Genomic DNA, 27,525 nt, shown 5'->3' on the forward strand with positions numbered 1-27,525 from the left:
TATCATTTGTAGAATGTTCGTATATGAGATATGTAAAATATATTCAATAAGGTACTGTATGCTCTCTGAAAATTTCACCTTGACATATCAAATTTAGAAGAAGTAATTTGTCTCGAAAGAAGATAAAAAAATACGACCGGTCATCGGGAGTGTTGCATCTTCTTAATAAGCATTCGAAAAACATAGCAATGTTTATCTTAATTTGTCTTTGTAAAATTTCATTGCTAATGGATTACCAAATTCTCATTAATAAGAGACCATTGCGAAAAGAAAATTTTTGAAACGCAATATCCAAGAAATTTAGCTGGGAAAGCCAATTTTTTTTCTCTGCATGGGATAATGACATGCAATGAGGAGAGCTTATTAGGATACTTTCATGAAAATGGCTCTTCTTCATTCAAAATAACCTCCCTAATACTCTGCGATGGCTAAGTTCGTCATTATAATTTCTTTTCCTGTTCCCGCTTACATTTTTTTGTCTTCAATCCTGCCGCATTCTCTCCGCGATGCAATTTAAAGCACCCCTTTGACAAGGCTGCTCCTCGCTGCATTGCTGTGAATGAAAACCGATTCATCCTTTGAAGACGTGAGGCGATATACGGGGAGTTAGGTAAGCGACCCTTCGGGAATGGGTTGAATTTGTTTGGGAGAGCTGGCCGAGTGATGGACAGTAACACTTTTGCTCTTGTTCCTCTCTTTTTAAATCGCCGCTGGAATGCCCGTGACGGCGAGCCAATTACTAGGGCGCCCCGGAGAGGGAAGGTTTCTTCCGTTATGCAAACAACGGCGGAGAGGAACCACAGAGGTATTGGGGAACTCTTGATACATAATGGATTTGTTCTGGAGTGCCACGGCAGGGAAAACAAAACGGGGAAGGTCAAGTGCGTCGGTCGATTGAAAGAGGCTGGCTGGGAAAGGGGAGTTGTATGGCCCCAGCACGAATATTACAAAAGAGGAGGGAGAAATTAATTACAGAGAGAAATTAAATTTCAAGACTTAACATATTAAAAACGTGAAAATTTTCTACTCTAAATTTCGTTTATTATGGCAGATGAATATTTCGTCATTAAAGTTTACAGGACAAAATAACACAGAGTTTAACTCCTGAATAGAGCTGAAATTGTATACATTTTTGATGTCACTCACTTAGTAATTCAACCGTAGGGTTGGTTTTGGTTGGAGGGTGGAGCTAGCCCCGGATTGAGCTATGGACCTAAGAATTTCACACATTCAGGGAAGAGGGTTAGTTCTTTCCACTATCGCACTCACTCGAACCCAGGGCTTTTCGATATGAAGCTGCTGCTTTAGGTTAGGGTGGAGCCAACGCCGGATTAAGGCACGGGCTTGTAAATTTCACATATTCTGGGAAGGCGAAGCTACAAGTCCCTCTTGGTTTTGAAGCCGGAACTATTCGATCAGCAGTCTGCCGCTGATGGCTAGGCCTCGCTCGAAAATGGTGATATAAACCGTGTGTTCCAACGACGGTAATAGAAGATTTTAAGAATGATCTGGCGTGTCAACTGAATGATATGCTCTTGGGTATTCCACCGGATGATCTCCTCGATTACCGTCGACGTTTCGACCGGCTGGTCGCATTTCATCGTGTGTTTAATAGTTTTAGGAGTTTAATTAATGGCTTTTTCTCATATTGTGGTAGGTTTTTAAATACACGAAGCTCCATCTATTCCGCCTCAAAAGCAGGTTGCTAGCCCCAGAGTAAATATCGCGACAAAGGATTAGGTAAAAAGTTTTGAACATCGATTTATTAGTACTTCTGGAAATTTTTTTGTATTATTTGGATAGGAAATTACCTACTTCGCTATGCAGCCTGAATAAACTCCCGGTTTAAATTCGCTGTATTTTGTGGTCACTATTGTGAACAGGGAAATGATTTTTTTGAAAACCTTCACTCTAGATTCTATGCCTGTAATTTTTATAACAACTCCATGTTCCGCTTTTAACTATTTCATTCATACGGAGACAGTTTGTTAAGTTGTAAATCAAGAATATTTGTCTTTAAAAAACGTCCTCTTTGATATATCTGGCAATCGCACATGATCATGGTGGATCAATTGGTGAATCGGATCAGATAGGATGTAAATGATCGATGAAAGTTAAATTATGTGGAATTCTGGTTTATTTGCCAACTGGGCAAATTTTGGTGACATTCTCCAAATAGTAGTCATGCACGTCATTTTCACGCTTGGATCTGATCTTCACTGCGTAATTTGAAAAGAGAGTTGGTCTCGCTTGAGAAAAAAATTTCGCCCAACGTGGGGCTCGAACCCACGACCCCGAGATTAAGAGTCTCGTGCTCTACCGACTGAGCTAGCCGGGCAGTTAGTTGTATGAGGCTCTAGAGGCGGAGGTTATTTTTATTTCCATCATCGGGTCGCCCATAGGGGAACGAAAAGTTTGACTCGGTCGTTGTACGGCTTCTGCCAAGTTTTAACGGATATACCGAGGAAGTTTCAGCGCAGAAGACCTAGTTTTTTCGAATACACGTTATCTCATTAGATATGTCGTGGTCGAGAAGTCTTATTGCTCAGTTAATCTTTCAGATTGTCATCGTATAGATTATTCACTCACTCGTTGACTGAGTCCCGAGGTTTAAGCTGGATTAGTTAGGGTTGTGCCTACCTCAGAGTGTGATGGTTTCACATTCCAAGGTATTCCTCTTATCTTTCCCGCTTTCCGCAAGATCCAGCTATTTCCTGCTATTAAAATTATGAAAAGTACCTCAAAGCTACCACGTTTTTTTTATTTAAAGATTTTTTAAAAGTTTTATATCAACATTCGATTCCATCGATAGTGTGCCATACTTCAAATTATTAATTAATTTTTGGTTACATTTAAAGGCCTTACTAAGTGATGAGATGAAACGATAAGAAAGTCTGAAAGACGAGCTATTCTCTTTATCAATGGATTTGTAGTTGTTTTCCGTATTTCATTACAAGACGTGATAGATATTGGTTAGCATTGGTCGAATATCATCAGAAAGTTCAGGATGGTCGTGCAGGGCGACGGGAGAGGGTTAGGTCCACATTAACTTGAGTCGAGGTGGCATCAAATATTGATCTGGCATCCTTGAGAGGAGTCCCTCCCTCCCAACTTCTCCACTAGACCCCGTGGCGTCGTCGGCTGTGTGTGCAACGTCAGCCCGTGTGCCACCGCTCCAAACTCCGCCATGGGGAAGGGTCGGGAAAAATTATATTCATGCACACCGACGTATGCGGCACCCCCAACACACTCCCCCGGTCTCCCGGACAGGAGATAACTTCCCAAAACCCGCAGGTCGCATTTTCCCCCTTCGAAATTGTGTGACCCCCCCCCCCAAAAACTCCTCCCACGTTCGAGATTCTCCATCGCATCGACCTCGTTCAACGTCCTCCTGGCCAAATAATGACATTCCCCGGAAAAGTTAGTCAATCCTGATTTAGTGGGATGTTTTGAATTCCTCATCCTTTGGCAACGAGCTAGTAGTAATAGCACTAGTTAACAAATTTAAACTTTATTTTTGCATCTGGTTTGTAAATGGGTGGATTTACCTAATTTTGATGTCCTGAACACACTGGTAAAATCAGTTTATCTCTAGGACGTCACATTTCCTAGATACACAGCAGAATAAAAAATGGTAATAGCTAAAATTGACACAATTAAGAAAAACAAAAATAAGCATTCAGAGAGTTTGAAATCAATACACTTTTGTATGATATATGGGCATGATGCCAATAAAAAATTCAAAATAGTTCAGAAGATATTTTCACCAAAAATCGTCTTTGTTTTTTGAAAAATGCGACGACGGAGCTATTCTTTTGTTTGCCGTCTCATCACTCTCCCTGACAAGACCCAAGCAGTAGTTAGTTAGTTACCCATCATCGAAGGGTTCCAGTGACCTTGGTAACGGTGTTCCATGGTAAGAATTTCTTGGTGAAAGCGTTCACCATGCTCATCGCTTACGGCTCCCAAATTTCCATAAAAACTCAAAAATAATAATAATAATAATATAATATAATTTTATTTCTGTTGGTTACATTATGCAACATAGAAATCGTCAGGTATACATACATACATAAATATATGTAAGGCATAAAATAGAGGGCATAAAATAGAGGGTCACATTTTACAACAATCACAGTCAATATCAAAATATTCTGCTAAGGTGTAGTATGCTTTCTTAATTAGGAGCTCCTTTAGACATTTTTTAAAATTGGATATGGATGTAATGGATTTTATGTTCGGTGGTAAGCTATTGTAGATGACTGAAGCTGAGTGAAGTGGACCGTGCTGAGATGAGGACAGAGAATAATGGGGCAGGTGAATGTTATTATGATTACGAGTGTGGTAGGAGTGTACTTTGTGGTGAGCTGGGAAATATTCTGGGTTTTGCTTTACAAATAGGGCACAGTTTAGAATGTAGAGGGATGGAACAGTAAGAATTGACAGGTTTTTTTGAATAGGAGTCTGCCAGGGGTACGTGAGGGAAGGCGAAGCATAGCTTTTAGGGCTTGCTTTTGGAGAGAGAAGATCTTTCTGGAGAGAGAGTCATTTCCCCAGAATAATATACCATAAGTGATGTGGGATTGGATTTTACCATGAAAAAGTAATTTCAAGGTGTCTAAGGTGACGATTGGAGCTAATCTTCTAATGAGGAAGATGCCAACTGTTATTTTTTTTGTAACATTATTTACATGGTGAGACCAATCCAGGTTTTCATTGATTGTTAACCCAAGAAACTTAATGGCTTGGGAACGAAGGATGGAGTTATCACTTACTCGGAGTAGGAGGCTGGAAGAGGACTTCTTTTGTGATGGAACTGAAGATGAAAGGATTTCAGGGAATTTATGGTGAGACCATTGGATCTGCACCACTCGTTCATATCAGAGACAGCGGTTCTGCAGAGGTATCCAAGTTCAGTGGAGTTTATGAAGAAATGGTACGTAATAGAACATTTTGAAAGGTATATTCGGATTCTGCACACCAAAATACATACAAATTGATGTATCACATCCCAAATGCAAAATGGCTGTTGACTAGTGTAATTAGTCTTAAACATTTGGAGGCGATCGGGTTTCTGCATATTTTCTGCCACTCTTATGTTATAAAATTATTCAGTTAAAAAATACGGATTAGAAATGAACGTAAATTTACACGTAAGCGACTGTTATATGAAAATTGCATGCATAAATATTTGTCTGCATTCCATACTTAAAAATATTTGTAGAGTTATGGCCATGATAAAGCCATTAAGCTAGAATTTGGACAGTAAAACCAGCAGCAGGGGTGAAATACAATATCCCATCCATCGACCCATCGTCATACAATTTCAGTGTTATGATTTCAGAGTAAAATGTTAAAAAAATAATGTAAATAATTATTATATTCTTACCTTTTATTTATTAAATTCGCCAAAACTTCAAATCTCGCGAAAAGCCTGATGTTTTGAGATAGAGTGGTATTTATTTATCAGGATATAACACAATATGACAAGTAATACTAGTGGTTGTCAAATATAATTGGAAGGAGTTTATAGTAATTTAAATGAACCTATTTCTTTTCCGCTTATAATTTGAAATTCTCAACCGGTTGCGGCTAAGTCCAAGAGGATAATAATGCCTTTCCCGATGTATAACTATCTACAGAGTTGAATGAAAGAGATTTTGCGCAAGTTCCATTTAAATCTCTTTCTTTTATGATGGAACGGGTCCTCCATATCTCACCTAAAATTACCATTTTTATCCTCGAAGAAATAAATGGCTACGTAAAACTTTTTTAGGGGTGAAAAATTAGGAAAATAATCATCTCGTGGCTTTTAGGTCCTTTATCAGGAAACTGCTTCTTGCCATGCAAAATGAGAATAGCCTGGAGATACGAAAAAAAAATGAACAGCATATAATGACCTAGAGATTGTATCGAGTAATACGTGAATTAAAATGCGGAATAGTGAATTAATGTGCTTATTTATGTATCTTTGCTGGCGAAGAAAACTTTTTAGGTGCTAAGTGGCATGCTGGAATCAGTATGAACCCTTCATCGAATATAATGAACTTATATTTTATGTAGGATTTTATATTTATTATAGGGAGTAACCAACATTGCGGAATTGCAGTTAGGGATAGGGCAACATAGGGATTTTGGAATTTTGTGTCAGATTTATCATGGAATTTTTGAGTTCATCCAGGCGCCTCGCCAGAAATTCGAATGGTTTTTTTATTTTCTGGCGAAAAATTCAAGAGCATTTCATTAAAATATAGTAATGGAATAAAATTGATCTTGAAATGGCGTTGTTTTTACTAGAAGTGACAAAAATAGGGAAATAAACTAGATCATCAGTACACACTGAAGGGCACACCACTAAAGCACCTCTCAAAGCAAATGTCAGTCAAGGTGCCCGGATGAACTCAGAAATGGCCTAATCCGGTTAATCTGATAATGGCCGGTACTAGCCAATTGTTGTCAAATCGCACACGTCTGAAAACCATAAATTTAATTGAATTCGCTATTAATTTCGTATGCATAGTGCTGACGTTTTTAGTCATCGCCGGTTTTTTTTACCGGAATGGACACTGTAATTGTGGCTTGTTCTCTGTGTGTTCCTTCCCAAATCCGCATGGTTTTTCGCAAAATAATTCAACTTTTGTGCTAGAACAATCGATATGTTTCTTCAAAGTGATTCGGTGGCAGGTATTATGAAATGTAACTGTACCTATCTAAAAACCGAGGGGTGTCAGAGGTTTCCCTGGGCTCGTGACCCACTGATCAGATTTTACGCGGTCAGTCGCTTTAAGCGGCGATAACAAATTTCAGGGGGATGCTAACCTCTCCCATAAAAGATCATTACATTCTATTGAAGTTCATTATATTCGATGAAGGGATCATACTGATTGCAGCATGTCACTGAAAATATAAGTGATCCGTTGTAAAAGTCAAGGATTGACAAGGGAGAAGTTCTCTAGGGTCAGTGACCTACTGAGCTGATGCATCGCGGGCAGTCGCCGTAAGCGCCTGTAATAATTTTCAGTAACTGTACCTACCTAAAAAACAAGGGGTGTCAGAGGTTTCCCTGGGCTAGTGACCTACTGATCAGATTTTACGCGGTCAGTCGCTTTAAGCGGTGATAACAAATTTCAGGGGGGTGCTGACCTCCCCCATAAAAGTTCATTACATTCTATTGAAGTTCATTATATTCGATAAAGGGATCATACTGATTGCAGCATGTAACTGTAAATATAAGTGATCCTATCTAAAAAAAAAGGATTGTTAGAGGAGAGGTTCCCTAGGACTACAAGTTGTAGTGACCTACTGAGCTGATGCATCGCGGGCATTCGCTGTAAGCGCCTGTAATAATTTTCAGGGGGGTTGTGAGGCCCCTCTAGTCCCCCTCCGCCTGGTTACGTTCCTGGGTTCCCTGGGACAGCGGTCCTCACTTCCCGACACCACCCGCATCCCTCAAAAATGACGAGGAGGAAAACTTTTGGCTGGCACACACACGGGTCTGTTGGTTGAGTGACCACATCCCCTTTGAGGAGTTTTTAAACACCTCGGCACACACCCCCGACGCCTTTAATGCGGTTTCCCCGAGAACATTCAACACTACTGCTTGAATCCCCGCATCCAGCCCTTTAAGTGGAGAGGGTCCTGCCCGCGAAAACCACCTTTTACACCCTCAGTCGAGAAATTCCCCTTTCTAGTCCATCCCTTTCAATCTATCTACCGCCCGTATAGATGTGGACCTGGTGGTTGAGATACCCATGGGTATTTTAAATTTCGATGAGTTCGATAAAATTTCGGAGGATTACTTATTTCCGGTGTTTTCTATAGTCACCAGTGGGGCAGCCAGGAATTCCTTTCGGGGATTGTCCAAAACGAGAGTGGAAAATTTTTGGAAAATAAGGAGAGGGTTTTAAACTAATTTCAGCACTTTTCATAATCGAAAAAACTTCATTTGCCACAGCTGCTCCATTAAATAAGGTTTCAAATGCCGCAAATCGCATTACAAAATATGCCTTCTTGACCGAGATATTTAAAAAAAGAGTGGAAATCGTATTTTCGATCTAGCCGGCCCTGGTGGGCCTCTAGCGGGCTGGAAATGTGGGTAAGTTTGTCCTATTTGATCCCAAATCTCATACCCCAAGTACGGGAAAAATCCCGGAGGGGGACTTTTCACCCCCTTATTTGGCTATGCCCTTTTGTCGAAATCATCGAAATTTGACATGCGATTAATTTAGACCAATCATCTACTCCTAAAATCAGAAAAAAAATATTAGATATCGAGGTGACTATCCCGAATTCTGAAGGGTACAGCAGTATTAGATTATAGCGCGAATAGTTCACAGCCCCATTCACATGAAATGAGGTGGTGTATACTAATTTTAATAGGCGCCCATTATCCATCTCTGTAAGTCAGCAGCAATAAAAGAAGTGACAGTGACGCATAATTTTAATCAATGTCTCCCTCTCGGCAGACTTTTGGTATGGTTTCCTGAGTATAGAAGCATAAATCAGTCATTTTGACCTATTTATCGAATTTCTGACGAGGATAATAGCGGTACCAAATGGTTTATCGACCATAAATGTTTTACGCCCCGAAGATGATGAGCCGAGCCGCTGAGCCGTTGGTGATGAGCCGAGAACGATTTATGATGATAAATATTCCTCCCAGCTATTAATGTATTAAGATGAGATTTCGTTTTATGTTTTAGAGTAATTTGATAAGTAAAAGGAATTATCGTTACCCCGACCAGCTATGATATGATAATTATGATAACTTGATTTACTATTAGATGATGACGTCCAACGTTGAAACCATGGTCGTAAATTTGTGAATAAATATAATGTGAAAGCACAACGTTCTTCTTTTTAATTTTAATTTTTTATTATCTAGCTAGTTAGTGATTACCTACGTCCATAAAATACAATGTCTGTGAAACAGAACGACAAATTAATAAAATCTGGGACTAATTCTTCTGGAAGCAATGGAAACCATGGAAACGGACATTTCTTTGTCCTCTTTAAAAGTTTTAACAATTATTTGTCCTCTTTAAAAGATTAGTTTGTTTGCTACTGGCCCCAGACGTTAGCAAAAATGCTGAGAAGTGTGTTTCTTTCGTTTCATTCAATCGGTGACTATCTGGTTATGATAACTTGAGGCCATCGTTCTCATTGCTTTCCATTTTTAAATTATTCTGCTCTGTGCTCGTAATTATTTTCACTTTTGCTATTTATACTTCATTTAAATGTGTGTGTGTGTGTACTTATATGCTTACTTTTCTTTGCAGGTGAGTGACAATCCATGCTAAGCTTGTTACCGCTGAAGACAGTTTACCCGTTTTGGAAGTGAGAGAGTAAGTTGTTATGACTGAAGATATCATGACCGGTAGTGACAACGTGTTTGTTTTTACGGTACGGCTGTTCTTATTTTTGAAGACTTAATGATATTCGTATGCCAGTGTTGTAGGTAAACTCCAAATGTCAAAACATTTCATTTTTAGAAAAATGCAATCTTTCACAATTGCATCACGATTCACAATTCCAATAATACATCGTGTTTGCATTTTTAGAAAAAAAATATTTTTCAGTCTTCTATGCCATGCAGTGACAATGAGCCATTGTTATTTATGAGTGGATAGAGAATTTTTGGTGTAGAATCATTTGAATGATTCGTTCCACCATAAATGCGTCCTTTTAGTAGTTGATAAATAGGGAAAGAGAAGATAGCTTTGCAATTTCGCATTGGCCATCATTATTATCTTTCAAAGCCTTGACTCTTTTGATCTCTCATTGAAAAGTGGGACGGCCAGATTTCTCTCCCATTGAATGTCACTCTCGTTTCAATCAATTTAATTCGCAGTTGCTTTTGTCCAATGGTCAATTTCGCGTATCTTGCGTTCGTTAAATCCATCAGTAAGCAGTCCCACTGTGTAATGGTAAATTGAAACTCTTGGAGAGCTTTTTCCGTTTAATTACAACATCATTCATTAGGAAAGCGATGTGCATACAATTTTTACCTCGTATTACGGAAAAATGTATCAAAGGCTTTTCCTGCTCGTTCATGAGTTCAATTTGTGCGGCGTTGTTGATTTTGTGAATTTGCCAGCGCGGACTCTTTACTCCGTGTTATTTTTGACCAATTACTGGACCGTCGGTAATTCCAAAATAATTCATTTCTTGCAATTTTCGATTATTTTTTTAATCTGATGACCTCTTTTTTCCGTCGATACAATTTATCTCCGCTAAATAAATGTTTGCTTGCTTGGTGACTCAAGTTGTTTTAATTTATTTTCGCCCGTTAAATTTGAATGCAATGCATAAATTACGGCACGTGTCAATTTATAGGGCACTGTTGTTCTTTTAAGTAAAGAATAAATATGTGGCATTATTTTGTATTTGAATGAGGCACATGGAATCATTTTAGCGACTCACATGGTTACAAAAAATTATTATTTGCGAGGCAAGAGAAAAAAATTTTGGCTGCTAAGCGATTGATTATTCAAGAAATTTGGATTATTTTTCCTGTTTTATTAATAATATGCTATAGATTTGCTTGTCTTTATTAGGATAAAAATATTTATTCATTGTCGTTTTTCTTGTAGTGCATGACGTCAAATATCGTTGAAGCCAATCACGAACTTCCAGACCTATTTTATGAATTTACATATTACAGGAAGTATGAATTAATAGCAGTAAATTGAAAGCTAATGGAAATTTTCCAAAAGTAATTTAATTTCACTTCACGGTCAGTATTAAAACATTTAATGTTAATATTCAGGTGAAGGTAATACAAATTTTAATGAAAACGACAGCGGAGTGAAATGAAATGTTCGTGGTAAGTTTCCAGCAACTTAAATTTACCTATTTGTTAGAATCCTACCAGAATTAGCATGAAAAAACTCATCATATACATATGCAATATATACATACGGTCCATAGAAAAATCATCGATTGAATTAAACAAAAAAAACACTCGTTTTAACACTTTTGTTGACATCTGGGGCCAGTAGAAGCAAAAATATCTTTTAAAGAGGAAAGAGAAATGTTAAAACGTTTTCGTGGCTTCCACTGCTTCCAGATGAATTAGTCCCAGAATTCATTTATCTCTCCTTCTGCATAACAGAAATTATATTTATGGACGTGGGTAATCACTAATATGGTCACTTAAAGAACGAATCTCTTAAAAGTCGCTGCTGATTATACTGACGTATGTTTTTGTGATACTTGTCCCGATACTTCATTGGGATACTCTGTAAAAAGATAGCAGGTAATAGAGTTCATCGGTCTGCAGAATATTTAACAATTCGGTACCGTACTGCAGAACATCAATTAGTGAACTGAACTAAGGGATAGACGGCTTTCATAAAAACCTATCGTAACCAATTGATTAGATTCGTCTCCATGTTCCTGGGCTTCACCGCGTGGATTTTTCTTTATGACGACAGTTTCTCCGGTATTCCAACCGGCGTCTTCAGGTCGATGTCGGGATTCAATTTCTGCTGACTTATATAGTCCATTTTTGGCGCCAATTTTTCATGCTGGATGCTGATTGGTCCACCTTCTTTTCTCTCGTATGACCCTCTTCCACGAACTGTGGAGAGGGTAGCCGTCTTCTCTATTCATGTTTTCCGGTGTCTTGAATATTTCGATAGCCTCCTTTATTAGCCTGAAAATTAGCCTCCTTTATTAGCCGGAAAACATGAATAGAGAAGACGGCTACCCTCTCCGAAGTTCGTGGAAGAGGGTCATACGAGAGAAAAGAAGGTGGACCAATCAGCATCCAGCATGAAAAATTGGCGCCAAAAATGGACTGTATAAGTCAGCAGAAATTGAATCCCGACATCGACCTGAAGACACCGGTTGGAATACCGGAGAAACTGTCGTCATAAAGAAAAATCCACGCGGTGAAGCCCAGGAACATGGAGACATCATCTAGACAACGCCGCGGAAAACTACGCATCAATTGATTAGATTCATTCATATCAAGATATTTTTGTAGGAATTTGCATTTTTTTACTGTTCTGAAGACGTATCATTGTATAGATCAATGGGATTTAGTAGACTGTAATAAAGTGCATATTTTTGGATTGTAGTCCTTTCCAGGGATATGTTAGCGGTGCCTTGCCAAAGGATAACGGCCAGGATATTTGTAGAGACCGCGTATCCGTGTAGGAAATGCAGTTAATTAATCCTTCTGTGACTCGGAGCTTACAATCCTCCCGATTCATTCTCCGCTTGACCTGTCTGTAAACTTCCCACCTCGGGGACCATCCTCTTCTCCAAGGGAGACGGACTGCACGAAGGAGGTCCACGTCCGTACCGTATAAGGCCCATTTATGTTGCCACTGAGGGCGAATTATAATCGGTTTTCAAAAATGTCCGTGGCGCGGCGATGAGCGCAGAGCGATCTTTTTTTTCTCGATATTTGCAATGTAGTACTTGATATTGCGAGGAATAAAGTTTTAATGAAACTAACAAAGTAACGAAAATATATTGATGCGATAGGTTATGTATTCGCCGGGCTCGGTGGCGGCGGGGTAACGTCCTCGCCTGCCAAACAAGAGGTCGTGGGTTCGTGTCCCGCCTGGGTAGGTTTCCCCTTTCCAGGGCATGGTTGTTCGTGTACGTTTACTTGTTAAAGTTGTCGAATACCCCGATGTAAAATGGCCAATAGGAGCTGTATTCGGTGGTTTGAGAAAAAATAAAATAATAAATAAATATGAATATCGGCTAACATCCTTAATTTACAGGTTATTTCTCCGTGAAATTCGGATCGCTCTGCTCTACATCGACACGAGTGACGACTTTTCTAAACAAATTAAATACGCTTTGAGTGAAAGACCATTTAAGGGCCGACTGGAGTATCCCCTCTTATAATATTTGCACTCTGCTCAGTGGATAAATATCGCCGCCTATACTCACGCGGAGTGATTCGTTCTCATGCTTGAGACTTGAGACTCATTAAAACGAGCAGTTTTCAGCCTTATATATTGGATAGTGGCACTCGAAAACATGGGCACAAGGAAAAGGTGAAAGGAAAACGAAACCAGCTAAAATTGAATACATATTTCTTTAACCACGTATAAAATTAATTTTTCCCACTGTAACTTCACTACGCCGAAAATTACAGTCTCATTATAGGATGAAACTTAGAGCTGTTACCATGAGATCGTGAGCCTATCATATTGAAGTATTGAAACTTATTTTTTTGACAATAGCAACATATGTTTGCTAAGTCAATCCCAAAATACTCGGCTTCCGTTGATACCCGCGTATTCCTGCTTACCCCGTTTCTTGCTTATATGGTCGCAGCGGGGCAACAATCAAAGTTGACGCTATTTATTTATTTAATCCAGTCCAAAAACAGCACGAGGCCAATTTACAGAGGACTCACAATAACAGGAGAAACAATTTAATTATATTAAGCAACGTAACCAATAATGAACAAAAAAATATTCAACAGTATTTACAAATAAATGGCAAAGAATAGTATATTTCATCGGGTGGTGCGAGGAATAGGGATAAAATTACGATAGTGACGGTGCAAGATGGACGAGGGATGAAAAAAAAGGATCAAAATTTGGAACACATTTGGCATAGGAGTTAATGGAAGAAGGAAGTCTGAATAGGAAAGAACGTTCAGAGACAGAAAGGCCGGGGACGAAACAATAAAAAAAGGTCACTTAACCTCGTCGTGCGCGAAGGAACACGAAGCGGAAAAAAGAAAGTTGGTAAGATGATCTGTATCTGCCATTAATGATATTTAAGAAGAGTAATCGGGGCTACAACGTATTTCCTTCTTGCAGTTGGTCCAGCGGTATTCGGCGTTCGCCGTCTCCTTGTGCGTGTTATCTCACTACAGCTCCATCCTGCGGGGCTCTTCTGCTTCGCCTCCTTCTTGCAAGGGCTTTATTTCTGTATTGGTACCTTCTTCCTCTTGGCACCCGTTCTCACCACCCACCAGCGAAGCACCAAGCCCTCCGTCCCCTCCCAACGCGGGACTCCCCTCTCTCTCTCTCTTCCTGTGGACCCAACTAAGAGTCTTCCCGTCCCACGCATTGGCCGTGCCCTTCCATAAATACGTCCGGGACTCGTTCATTTCGTGCCAATCCTTGCGTAACTCAAAAAAAAGTCTGCCTACCACCCGCTCTCCGATGACCTTGCCGTTTGGTGGGATTCCTCCTTCGTCTCCCCATTGAGGTGTATGCTGCTTCGGAATTCGCCCTCTATATATTCGGCGAGTTCGCCTAGCTTTATGCATCCCAAGGGTCGCGGAAGAGTGTGCCGGGATTTTTAGAGGGCGCATGACTCTTTTATTCAACCGGTCTTATTAATCCCTTGCGCTGTAATGACGAGACTAGCTTGTCATGAACTTTCGATGCCTAACCGCGTAATGACGAGTGTACGTCGTCATCGGATTTTCACTTACTGTATACATAATTGTACCACTATGTAGAGGAACAGTATAATAATTTTGAAAGTTTAACGATGTTAAAGCATAAATAGTATGGATTAATAATTCTTATTTCATGAAACATGATGCTTTGGAAGGATTATAATGATTTTATTCGAGTAGCGATAGCTATGTTCTCTAAGTTTAATAATCACATTTTATTTGATAGTTCTACGTTGATTACAAATTACAAAATATCATTTCATTACCTACCATTTAAAAGAGAACCACAGAAAAAGTAAACGGAGAGTAGGAGCACGATATTCATAAAACTAATCTAAGTGGAAGGGGTTAATAAACACCTAATGAAACATCGTGAAATGTTCTCGGGATCGCCACCGGGTCAGGAACTGCATAAATGCCGACGTTTCGATGTTCGACTCTGCCGTCATCCCCAGGTCTGTGAGTCTCGAGTGAGATTTTTCCTTGCTCATATACAGTCTTTCCCTGTGGACCCAAGCAAGCAAGATAAGCAAGGAAAAATCTCAGTCAACGCTCACAGCCCTTGGGACGATGGCCGAGTCGGACATCGAAACATCAACAGTTATGCAGTTCCTGACCCGGTGGCGAGCCCGAGAACATTTCACGAAGTCTATTGGCCGGGAGAGCACTAAATATTTCTTCAACTAATGAAGCAATTTTTCACTCCGGGGTTAAAGGTTTTCCAAGTTATACTACCGGAGATAATCTATGAGGACAGTTGTCTGTGTTGATCACAACCTGAGGCAAGCCTACCAACCCTGAAGCATAATTAGTTTTCGCCCACATCAGTGGTGTCATGGTGCCAGAACGCGCAGTGTTTAACAAAAGACATAATAGTCAAATAATTCTTATATCAATTTTGTTGCCTCAAAATTTCTAATTATACATTCGTAATTTTCGTCTGAAGATTTTCACAGCTTCTTTTATCTATGTTGGTGGTGGTTTTCGGGTATTGCTGTGTAGAAAACATTTTTACTCGACGTTTCACTCCTCCTACTGGGAGCGTTATCAAGAGAATGGAAGGAATTTATTCTCGTCCCGAGCTTATATATGTTTTTCGCTACCCATTGTTGTGCCGGATTTGAATTTTAGGCGATAGCCGTTGGTCATTATATTGTGCCAGGAACCCTCTCCATATACGGCTATACCATCCTCCCTATTAAAGTTATTAGGTCTTTTCGCTATCTCGATGGATTCACGAATAAGACGCGGATGGTATTCTTCCGTCTTCGCTAATACCCGTGTAGCGTCAAACATTATTCTATGCCCAGGGCTGGAGGCAAAATGTTCAGCAACAGCTGATGCGTCCCACTGATGTAATTTTAACGCCCTTTCGTGCTCCTTAAGCCTTTGGGAGATTGAACGCTTGGTCTGTCCCACGTAGCTTCTGCCGCAGCAGCAGGGAACCTCATACACTCCCATAGATTGAAGGGGAGGATGGCTATCCTTCGGTGAAGGTAGGATATTCTGAATCTTCTTCACGGTGCAGAAGCGAGTCTTAATGTTGCCTTTATGGAGGATTCTGGCGATTCTATCGGTGACCCCGGAGATGTATGGAATTTTAGCGTATGTAAGTGGCTTCTTCCCCTTGTGGCCGTCATCTTGAGGAGGGTGTTTTTCTTTCATTGCTCTTTTAATGAAAGAGACACTATAACCATTGCCTTTCAGTGCCCACATAAGGTGTTGCATTTCATTACTGATATGCTCAGCATCACACACGATTTTGGCTCGGTGGGTTAGCGTTTTAATGACGCAGGCCTTTTGTTGTGGGTGGTGATGCGATGTTGAATTCAGATACCTGTCTGTGTGGGTCTTCTTTCTGTACGCTGAATGGCCTAGGCTTCCATCCATTTTTCTTTTATCTTTTAACGAGTACATCTAAGAAGGGGAGACAACGTCCTTCTTCGAGTTCTTTTGTGAATTTTATGTCTGGATGTACTGTATTTAGATGTACGTGGAATTCCTCAAGTTTTTCTTTTCCATGTGGCCAGATCACAAAAGTATCATCCACATATCTCAACCAGCATGATGGCTTCTTCTCGCTCGTCTCAAGTGCCTTCTTCTCGAAAAACTCCATATATAAATTGGCAATCACAGGTGAAAGTGGGGAACCCATTGCCGCACCACATTTTGTTCATATATTTGCCCGTTGTAAAGGAAGTAATCGTTTCTAAGGCAGAATTCTACCAAGTTTGGGTAGTCTTCTGGTAGTCCATCACCTGTAAGAGTTCTTAAAATTTCCACTGAATCGGGGACAGGAACTTTGGTGAATAGCGACGTGACATCAAAGCTGACTAAAATATCTCTTTCGGTCACTCGAAGGTCTTTCAGGATCTCTATAAAATGCGCCGAATTTTTTATGAAGGAGTCCGTTCTACCGACGAAATCCTGGATGCCTCTTGAGAGATAACGGGCTAACTTATAGGTCGGCGAACCAATGGTATTTACAATAGGTCTCAAAGGTGTACCTTCCTTATCGATTTTTGGTAGACCATATAAGCGTGGAGCTCTGGATGCGGAGGGCATTAATTTCCAATGATTTTCCTCGGGAATTGAAGACCTCTTGATCAATTCTCTCACTTTGCGCTCGATTCTGGCTGTCGGGTCTTTATTTAGTCTCTCGTAAGTATCGTCATCCAGAAGGGAGAGAACTTTCTTGCCATATTCTTCCTTATCCATGATGACCGTTGCATTGCCTTTGTCAGCTGGAAGTACGAGGATGTTGTTATCACACTTTAATTCGTTCAAGTAACGTAGTTCAGCTGCTGGTAAATTTAATTTAGGCATTCTTGAACGTCGAAGCACTCGCACAATTTCATATCTCATGCTGTCAGCCTTGTCTGGAGGAAGTAGACGTATTGCAGCCTCTGCTCCTGCAATGATGTCTTCCGCTGGTAGGTATTTAGGCGCAATTGCAAAGTTCAACCCTTTTGAAAGAACTGAGACTGTCTCTTGGGCCAAATTCTTCTTCGATAGATTATAAACCGCACTTGGTAGTTCAGTCTGCGGCTTCTCCTGCCTCAATGCGAAATTTTCAAATTTGCGCTTCTGCTTGAGAGTGGTATCTTTGAGAGTATGAGCGGATGAACTATTAGTAATTCTATCTACGATGTCCCAGTACTCACGATTCACTATCCCAGAAAGCTCCAAATGAAGGTGATATAATTCCTCCGCCACCACAAAAAGTGACATACGCGTAGCACGAACACGTTCACGTAGGAGAGCTAGGCTGGTTCGCTTGAGAATATTCTTGGCCTTTGGAGTTTTCAGGTGGTGTTTCACTCTCACACAAGTTGGAATTATTTCTGTATCCCGGCACCGTTGTAGGAAGGCAAGGCATGAGAGAAGTTTACTCTTCTTATTTCGTTATTTTTGTTTTGGTTACATTCGTAACCAAAACAAAAATGTTGGAATGGAATGTAAATAATAACTAATAATAAAAACAAAGAGTAATATTTCAATTCTAAAATAGTTAAGGAACGTATTAATGTATATTCCGGCACTGCTTATTTTGCCATGACGTATCTGGCCCACATCTAAGGAGGTTTCTCAGCTAACTAAATTTCCTTCTCGTAATGTAACGAAATAAGATCTTCTTGTGGTACTTTACAGACTGTAGTTCACAAAAGTGTAATTTCCGCGGCATCTTTTGTGGAAATAGCAAAAAACGGCGACTCAAAGCGATTGCTGTTTGTACGAAGGAGAAAAATTTACTTTCAACCAGAATATTGATGAGATGATTGTAGAATGCGTAATTTCATTGTCTATGCTTGTCGTAAATCTTTTTTAAAGTGGAAGGTGAGGAAACTTAAGGGTTTCCTGATATGTGTATTCCATTTTTCTTTATATCATTCTTATTCTTTTTTTTGCTAAGTGCGTTACATGAATTGCACCTAATGTGGAACCATAGAGTGTAGAATATATACGACGTCGCTCGTACAAGAGCGCCCAAGGTAGATGCGTAGTAACCGAGTTGGAGGCCAACGTCAAAACCCTCAACTTCGATATTACTTATGGAAAATGAAAAAGTTAGCGAAGGAAATACTGATGAACCAATATTTATTTTTCGTGAGTTGAAAATGTAATGGAAATGAAATTTTCAATCAAATTATTAAAAATTTGCGTGGGTGCACATACTTATCCGTGGACGTTTTCAAAAAAAAGCTTTTGACTTCTCTGGTTGCCTTCTTTGATACTTTTACTTTCTCAAAATATCCGTTTCCAAATTTTCGTAAACATTCGTTCGTATTTGAATTTTTTAAATATTTATTCCATGTGCATAGACAAATTATTTCGTAGCATATAATTTTCCCATTAACATTATATATCTCTTTCATTCAACTGGGGTATCATTTTCATTCGAATGACTAAATTTAACTTCTTTTATCATGATTTGCTGATTTAATTTATCACAGTGTGTTCCGGAAGTAATGATAAAACTCGTTAATTTTATTTCTTTTGTAGTGTTTAACCTAAAAGGAACCTTTTATCAGTTTATTTTCGAAAGTAAATCAATATTGTGGTTGACATTGCATATTTTTACGCTCAGATAGCTATCTCTATAAGAACATGGCTAACTTTCCGATCTTTAAATCCAATTTCCAGTAAATAATGTCGTGGTAAGCACATTATTGTGAAAGGCAGTCGGTAAAGCGACATTTATTTCATTTAGCTGGGAACCTTCTAACATGTGGGCGATAACCGCTGATTATTCAGGTTTGGTGTGCTTGTCTTAGGTTGATAATCGTCAATGATGATAATCTTCTTGACTTCATTCGGAGAAGAGAATCTAGAAAACCTTGAAACTTTTAGTGCCAAAAATAAACTGGTGAATAGGCTCAAGATATTCCTTCCCGTCTTTTTCTCTTGGATTTTAACTTGCGATAAGGAGTACCGCTGTTTTTTTTAGGGTGTTTGGGTCTATGAAGCATATTTTCCTTTTCGTAAGCCAAATCTCGATAAAATATTCCATCTCGGTGCCCAATTGCTCAATGCTGTCTTAAGTGACGAGTGAGAGAGATTAATTAATTTTTATCCGAGATATCTTTTTCGTGTGTCAATTTAGTTTAAAAGCTTAAATCTATTCTTTCTCGAGAGAACCGAGTCATTAAATTTTAAAACGCTTTCATTTCAGTTAGGATACTCGCCGGTAGAAATCATTTTCTTATCGATAGATATGAATTAGAATTATACATAAATATGTAAGAATTCCACAATTTTATACACGATAAGTTATTACCGCTATTTAGTATCCATACGATTACACAATCTCTCGACAAGAAAATAATTTATACCGCTAGGTTGATGACTTTTGAAAATTCAGCATCGGTGGAAATCGTATTTGTCAGCCATTGTCTTTGAGAGTTGAGATGTTTCCTCGACTAGCCCTAATAAATACTTTTCCATTTCTCAGCCGTGACTACTCGCTTTTTATAAAGGTATTCGCGTACTTCATATCTTAAGGGATCTTCTTTTTTGTGAGAAGGGTTTCCTCTCTCTCTCTCTTGCTTTCTTATTTTCTGTGTGTCGTAATATTCGGCGTTATTAGTTACACATCGCAGACGTTTTAAGAGCATCAGTCAAGGGAATGGTTTGACATTCCACGCAATTTCACCGGAGAAAGAAGACTCGCGCGGTGATTCAGGTGAAATGTGTTTAAAGGTCTTGCTGACGGCTTCATTCATTCATCTTTTTGTTGGATTTCTGTTCGGAAATGAGGTGGAAAAACCTTGCGGTGGATGAAGGGACTTGGCCGCCATCATCATCAAGCAAAATATAAATGGTTATTTCTTCACTCTCCGTCTGTTTGCGCGGCATAAAAAATATGATCTTTCTTTTTCCTACCCGCTATTTTCTACTTCCACTCTAACCGCTCTGTTTCCTCTCAAAGTTATTATGTTAATAGTTCACTACGGAATCATTGATTAAACATTTAAATTAAATGGAATTATATAAATCGTGTGGATTCTAAGGTGTAATAACTTATCGTGTATAAAATTGTGGAATGGTTTCAAAGAATTTGCATATTTAGTGTATTGATTTATTTGAGAGGTATGTATCTTATTTATTTTCCTTAGTTAAAGTTGTTTCAAGTTAATTTCCTTCCTGCCTCAGTTAAATCATACTGCTTTGAGAAAGTTCATTTATAAAAGTATCGAGCTCTTTTTATAATATAAATGGCATCCTAAGATTGCGTTTTTGCTAAACCATAGATGTAAATGGAAATCAGTGGACAATTTAAATCCAGGACGTATACTGTCATTTGTGTAAGAGACATTTTTTTATGCTTAAATGTTTTGTCGAAGCTATTGCATCCAGCAGGGATCTACATAGCTATAGCTTTGTTGTCGTAATTCGTACATTTGCTTTAAAAAAAGATATCGTCAAGTATATCCTTAGAAATATGTGTTTTTCTCAGTAATCTATTACATCAGGGAGAATGTGTCTGTAATTCTATGAAGGAAGAGAAAAAGGTGGGTTTGGATGGATAACTAGGGTGGTCACTTTTCTGGTAAACCTGGACATTCAGGGACAGTTGAGGAATTTTATTTCATTTGGAAATCTTGGGAGTGTCAGTAAAGATGGCAAAAAAGTAAATAAAATGGTCTTTTTTGTGTGGAAAGCCAAGCGGTGGATATTCCACAACCTTTAAGTAGAGGCATTCTTTCGATATTTATAGTCATCCAATGCCCAGGACTTTGTATAGTCGGTTTTCCACAACTATTGAAATCATTTTAATGTAATACACTTCATTTGCTTTAAGTTAATAATTTTAATTCACTTACTCACACTTTTGAAGGTGTATATGATCTGAATACAACCTTATATGCTTTGGATTCTAACCATCAAATAAATATTATTCGTGTGAAAAAATAGCCTGAAAAGTCTGCGAATTGGAAGTTAATATTTGTGTGGAAAACCTAAGTTTTGTGCCGAGTGTTTTCACAATTTTCCCGTGAAGGATAGTTGACCGTTTTATCCTCTTTATTTAACATTACTAAATTGAATTCCTTGCAATTATACGAAAACATTTTAATTTCTCATGTTTCAATACATTCTATACAATTCCAAATGTCTTGTTCATAACTTGACGGTTCCATAACTATGGCGAATCCGTTTATACTCCCGTTATTAGTCCTCATTATATTATAAGCCCTGCGAAATTCCAGAACTAAGTATTGATTTTATACACCAAGGATGAAATTCGTCGTGAAAAAATAATTTGGCTTTGCCGGTATTCGAACCCGGATCTCCGTATTGCCGTTCACGTATGCTAACAGTTACACTACCAAGACGAATTCTCTTTTCTTCGAATGCGGATCTCAGGCTAGGTGTTGACGCCTCTAATACACACTCTGGCCCAGGAGATGGATGTCCTGCATACTAATCCGCTTTGGGACATTATATAACTTTGGAAATTGATGGCTGGGCGGTGTAAATGTTAGCATACCTGATCGGCAGTTGGAAGATTCGGCTTCGAATCCCGGCTGAGCCAAATGATTTTCGCATGGTGAATTTCTTTTTTGGTGTATATAACTTAGCATCCTTGCACGTGACTGCACACGAAGTTTCTTGTTCAATTGAGCGTTATTATTGGTTGTTATAATAATTTGTCACCGCCACCAAGAAACGCTTGAAACAACTAATTTTATCCAGTGCCATTGTCCCTTGTGGCCGTTTTACACGGCGCATGTACTTGCACAATCTGACGTGTGTACGAAGTCGCAGTCAAAATTGCTTCGTGTGAAGCGGTGAATTGCTAGAACACATTCGAGAATGCGTGGACGTGAGACGGCAAAATAGCCCCTGTTTTAATTTCGTTCATCCATTCGCGCAATTCCACGCCATTTTAAAAATTAATGCAGTTCTAATTTAAAAATTTAATTTTAATGCACTTCTAACCTGCGCAATTCCGTGCCCCGTGTAAAACGGCCTTTAGAAAATATTCTCTAGCGGTATCCTTATTATTGACTCATTCCTACTCCGCACATGTTACCTACCTCGGTAGACACGACCGTTCGTATACAGCACATTACCACTAACCCTACTTCCCTAACCGCGAGCGTCCATACTTCGCATTCTGCTGTTGTACCAACGGCAAAAGGTCGTTTCTCGTGTCCAAGTGGGCATATACTTGTGGTACATTTAGGCATAAAACATCGTGCTTTGTCACGTAAAAAAGTTGTTGCTGCTCGAGGCGTATAATAGGTATAACTGACCAAACGAAAGACCAAGATTAAATTTCACTTTCATGTTTCGCTGAAGTTACAGTCAGTATGACAGAAATACTGTACACTCACAACTTCACACTATGCTCATGTTGAAACAAAAACCAGGTACTGTTCCACAAACTTTTTTTATTATTATTATTTGCTGTCAACTAGTTTTGAAGTCTATACCGTCATTACCAAGGCAATGTCGGTATATCAAGATTATGACGGTATAGTCGTCGAAACTAGTTGACAGCAAATAATAATAATAAAAAATAATAAAAAAGTTTGTGGAACAGTACCTGGTTTTTGTTTCACCATGAACATTTCATCGTTCCACCAAGTAACTCCCAAATCAGTTGATTTTATTCAAACTCTGTCGTACACTTAGCGGGAATATCCCTCGCACACTCCCCACACCCGCTCGGAACAACTAGTTTTTGGTTATTTGCGGAATACAGACGTGCGGACTAGTGGAACTTCATTCGACCCTTTTTAACGGTCATAAAATGTGCGGAATACGGATACGACCCTTATTTCTACCCTTTTGCTCCCCGTACCCTACCAATCCCACTCCGTGTCTCCGCTTTCTCACGCCTCCTGGCTCCTCTAACTACCCGCTACAACTTTCCTTGGGGAACTAACTTCTATTTCGAGCCCGCATTCCTTTTCAAAAGAGAAGTTTTTTGACCAAACGTTTCCCTTCTCTTCTTTCGAGTTTACGTCAATCCTCCCATCCACTCTCCCCAGCCCTCCGCGCCTCTGTCTAAAACCCCCAAGTTTGCTCCGCATCCTTCCTCCTTCCGTTCCTCTTAAAAACTCAACCGTTTCGCCTCCGTAAATCATTTCTGAGGTGGCCTTTTAAACGCTGTTAAACCGCTGATGCTGCCGCCCGATAAAAGTGATCCATTCACCAAGTGTAGGAACCCCTCCTTTGAAGATCTTTCGTTTTGTAAAAATTGGTTTTTTGGTTATCTTTAGGTTTATTGCGGCTTATGAGGAAGAACAATTTCAATCCTTTTTTAACTGAAAGATGACGTAAAATATGAGTCCCAAACTTAGTATTGATTGATGTATGATCATGTGTAATATTTCTAAACCTGCCGCGTGAACGGCGGTGAAATATACAACAATTTCTTAGAGAAAATATTCCCCTGGACCGGGAATCGCACCACGGACCTTCAGCTTTCCGAGCCACTGCGCAGACCACTACGCTATCCAGGTTCTTTAATTCTCGTGGCAATTATACTTATCGAGGCTCAAGGGCCGCGAGGGCCTAACACCTAGTACCATGAGCCTCGGTGTAATTGCCATGAGAATTAAAGAACCTGGATAGCGTAGTGGTCTGCGCAGTAGCCCGGAAAGCCAAAGGTCCGTGGTTCGCATCCCGGTCCAGGGAAATTTTTCTCATGACAATTGTTGTAGATGTATGATCATTTGAAATTTCCACTAAGCAAAGCTTGAAATTAATGATATCATCCAGTTCCATTGTCCCGTAGAATATTGCTCCCGTAGACTATCATTGAGTCATCACAACAGTACTATCATTGAGAAAATATTATTATATTTTTTCGCAGAAATTATCATTACCCTCAGGGCTACTCAAGTAGACTCCTGGTACAATCTGGTAGTACATCTGGTGACCCCATTGATTGGAGATACTGGTGCGCGCTTAAAAGTCCTGAGGGAGACAGCGGTGTTATTGATTGTGAAGTTCTGTTCAAAACAACTTAACTCAGCATAAATTGACGTAGTGCCACCCAGACCAGACCTATAACTGAAATATTCCACCAAACAAAGCTTACACCGTGTATCAGTTGTGGCATTTATTCAAAAGAACCTTAAAACTTAGAGAAATTTCCCGAGAATGTTTTTTTCTCATACTTAGATAGTTTCTCATAAACCAATGTATGCAACTAAAGCTCTTCAAAGTTGGGGTATTAACTCTTTTGTGAATGGATCACTTTTATCGGGCGGCAATAGCGGTTAACTGTGTTTAAAAGGCCACCTCAGAAATGATTTACCGCGTTTTAACGTTTTTCCCTTCTCGGACCGACCCCGACGGGAACGTGGTCGTGGTGGTATTTCAAAATTATAAATAAACACGGTTCCCGTTCACGATGTGCGTGTTTCCTGGGGTGTTTAATGGCGATTATGTTTTATGCCGGAAAGGGTTGGCTCTTCTCATAGCCATGGAAGCGGATGTATTAAATAAATAAGAAAGAAGGCGGGAGAAATATCCCGAGGATCCCTTTTTTAATGTGCCGTGGCATTAGTTGAAATATGGCTGGGTTGGGTGTGTGGGGAATTAGTGATGGTAAGTGTAGAGGACCCAAAGGGTTTTGAGAGCCGTGGTGAATAGCCTGGGGAAGGTTTTTACCCTTCCTTTTTTATTTTAGCGGACACTAATTAATTTATGGCCTAGCAGTTGCTTTGGGCTATTCCGTGAAAAATAGCCTTTGGTTAAGGTAACCGGGGGAACTTGCAATGATTGCGGTAACCGATTCGGTAAGTAGTCATGTATCGTTATATGTAACACATCAGTCCTGTAGCCAGAAACTTGTATCAAGGGCGGTAAAATTGTTGCTGGGGGTAAGTGACAACTTTTCCCGTCGTGTGCCCCAAGAGAACAGGCACCCTGAGGCATTGAGCACCGTGTTTTTTCACGTACCCTGCGTGGTTAATTTTCCTTTTCAGCGGCGTTAAAATCGGGGAGCGCGTCATACACGATGATGCGCAGGTCACCTACGTATTTTCCTTTTTTGATGTTTTCAGAGGAAAGACGCCTGGCTGTGATTCGATCATCCGGTCGAGCAATTAATTTGTTGCTTTCATCTTTCCCTGCTAATTGCGGCTCCCGGTCACAGTCGTGGCCCTCATCTCCTGCGTGTGGGTTTCAAGGAAGTTGCTTAGGTTGGGAGGCCACTGTTGCGAGTTCGTCGTTTCTTGGGAAACCGTGAAATACAGTTCAATTATCACGTACTATGTGCTTTCTTTTTACAATTTCATTATGCACGTTTATTCTACCGATTATCATTTAAATAAATATTATCCCAAATTTCTTTGCGTAAAACACTAGGAGCAAATTTTACACGAGAGCGCCTGGAACATGGGAATGTTCCGTACTTTATTGGTAGATGTTACCGCAATTGCGAAAAAATTAGTCGTTAAAGAAAGCAAGTCTCGTTTATCTTATTAAAATGTAGTATACTACATAGTGCAGTCATTTTTTCTCCAAAATTTGTTGAGTATGCTGAAAGAAATTACAGGTTTTACTGAAGCCTCTTTAGTCCTCAGCCCTGCACTAGCTTCCTGCCTTAAAGTCATTGGTATAATAGTTGTATACTTCCAAGGTACTTTCCATGTGGTAAAAATTGGTCTGGTACTCATATGGGTTAATTCTTACCTGGCTGCGATCGGTGTTTCACCGACGAAGTCTTTCTTGTACCTACCTTAATACTAATTATTCTCTATTCGTAAAATAAAAATTGGGAGACCCGTCTTAGTATGGCAGATTAAATGATAATCGTGAAATAACGAAAATGGAATTGTAGAGGATAGATTAATGGGGCAGGGCGGCAGGCTGAGGTAATAGATAATGAATAAATTTAATGATTAATGAGCAAAAAAGGTCTTGACATTGTATGCGGTAAGGAAAAACTATCGAATGAAATAAGTAAGAGCCAGTAATGATACAAACAGTTGTGGTAAATTTCCACAGTATTTTAGTTGCTCAACCGGTTTCATTGTGTACACTTCATTATCAAGAGCTGTCTGTGTGAGAGAGATGTCTGTATCATTACTATCGATAAATTTCCTCGAAGTGAACACTTCAACAATTTATTTGAAGTACAAGCAAGATATTGTGAAAGGAATGGGATGGTACAAAGGGTTGTGGGGATGTTTGCAATAAATATACCTTAGCATGATAACAGAAGTAATTGTTTATGTCATGATAATAAAATCTGTTAATTGTATCAATGAAGTATCTTTTGGCCTTGACGATAGGAGATTCACTATTCGCATAACTAATACACTTGAGAGTGACTAGTGCGGTATCAACTAGACGAAGACCACGCTCTATAGAGTGTGCTCCGTGGGGAGCACCCTTCTCACAATTGGACCCCCGAGGGCTTTCAGAGGAGGCGATCCGTCGTTCACTCCGAGGCAGCCCGTATATGCTTCGCGCCCCGCGGGCAAGACCCGCCGCCGCTCTCCTTCCCTCTGTTCGACCGCCCGCACGATCGCCGGCATTTGTTTTTCCCGGGGTCGATGACTCGATGGCCGTGGCCACGTGGCGACCACGTGCTTCGTTACGTCTCACTTTCGCTCGCGGGTAATGGCGCGGGACTCTCGCTTCCTCTCTCTCTCTCTCGCGACTTTTAATGAGGTCGTCCCGGCCGCGGATCGTTGCTTCGCTCGCGAATTCTTCGGTATAGCCCTAATTAAATGAATGTCTCGCTGTGAACTTGTCTATCTAACTTGTAAGATCTATTCTAGACAACTATTTCCGGGAAGGCTGCCATAGGTTTGTAAAGGTAAGATGGTAATTCTAAAGTGAGCGAGTTAATAAAAAATAATATATTTTACGGAGAGAAGCTAATCGAAGCTAGTTAATTTAGGCTAACGGGGAGTGATGTTGGATCTGAGGTTTCCACTGCGTTTCTTATGATTGGTTCGGGCTTTCGGGCGCTCCTCCGCGTAGTCATATCTAAAGGTGACGGCGCGTCGGTTTCTTCAGCTATCCCGATGGGGTCTTCGCACACGTCTGACATGGAGACGCCAGCAAGATTGCAAGGAAACTGTCGTCGCCTATAGACATGGCTGCGCGGAGGAGCACCCGAAGCCGTTTCCAAAAGGGAGTGATATTTCACTGCAGACTTCGTCCAT

General features: G+C 39.9%; 1 protein-coding gene and 1 non-coding gene across 4 annotated transcripts in view; one reads left to right on the forward strand and one right to left on the reverse strand.

The window, feature by feature from the left end:
- Positions 1 to 27,525, forward strand: part of LOC124158877 (G protein-coupled receptor kinase 1) — an 801,258-nt gene that overhangs the window by 160,337 nt on the left and 613,396 nt on the right. The gene's annotated exons all lie outside the window — the stretch shown is intronic.
- Positions 2,266 to 2,338, reverse strand: Trnak-cuu. The gene has a single exon. It is a non-coding gene; the product is annotated as a tRNA-Lys (tRNA).

Source organism: Ischnura elegans, chromosome 5 (genome assembly GCF_921293095.1).
Source record: "Ischnura elegans chromosome 5, ioIscEleg1.1, whole genome shotgun sequence".
In the NCBI taxonomy this organism is placed as follows: Eukaryota; Metazoa; Arthropoda; class Insecta; order Odonata; family Coenagrionidae; genus Ischnura; species Ischnura elegans.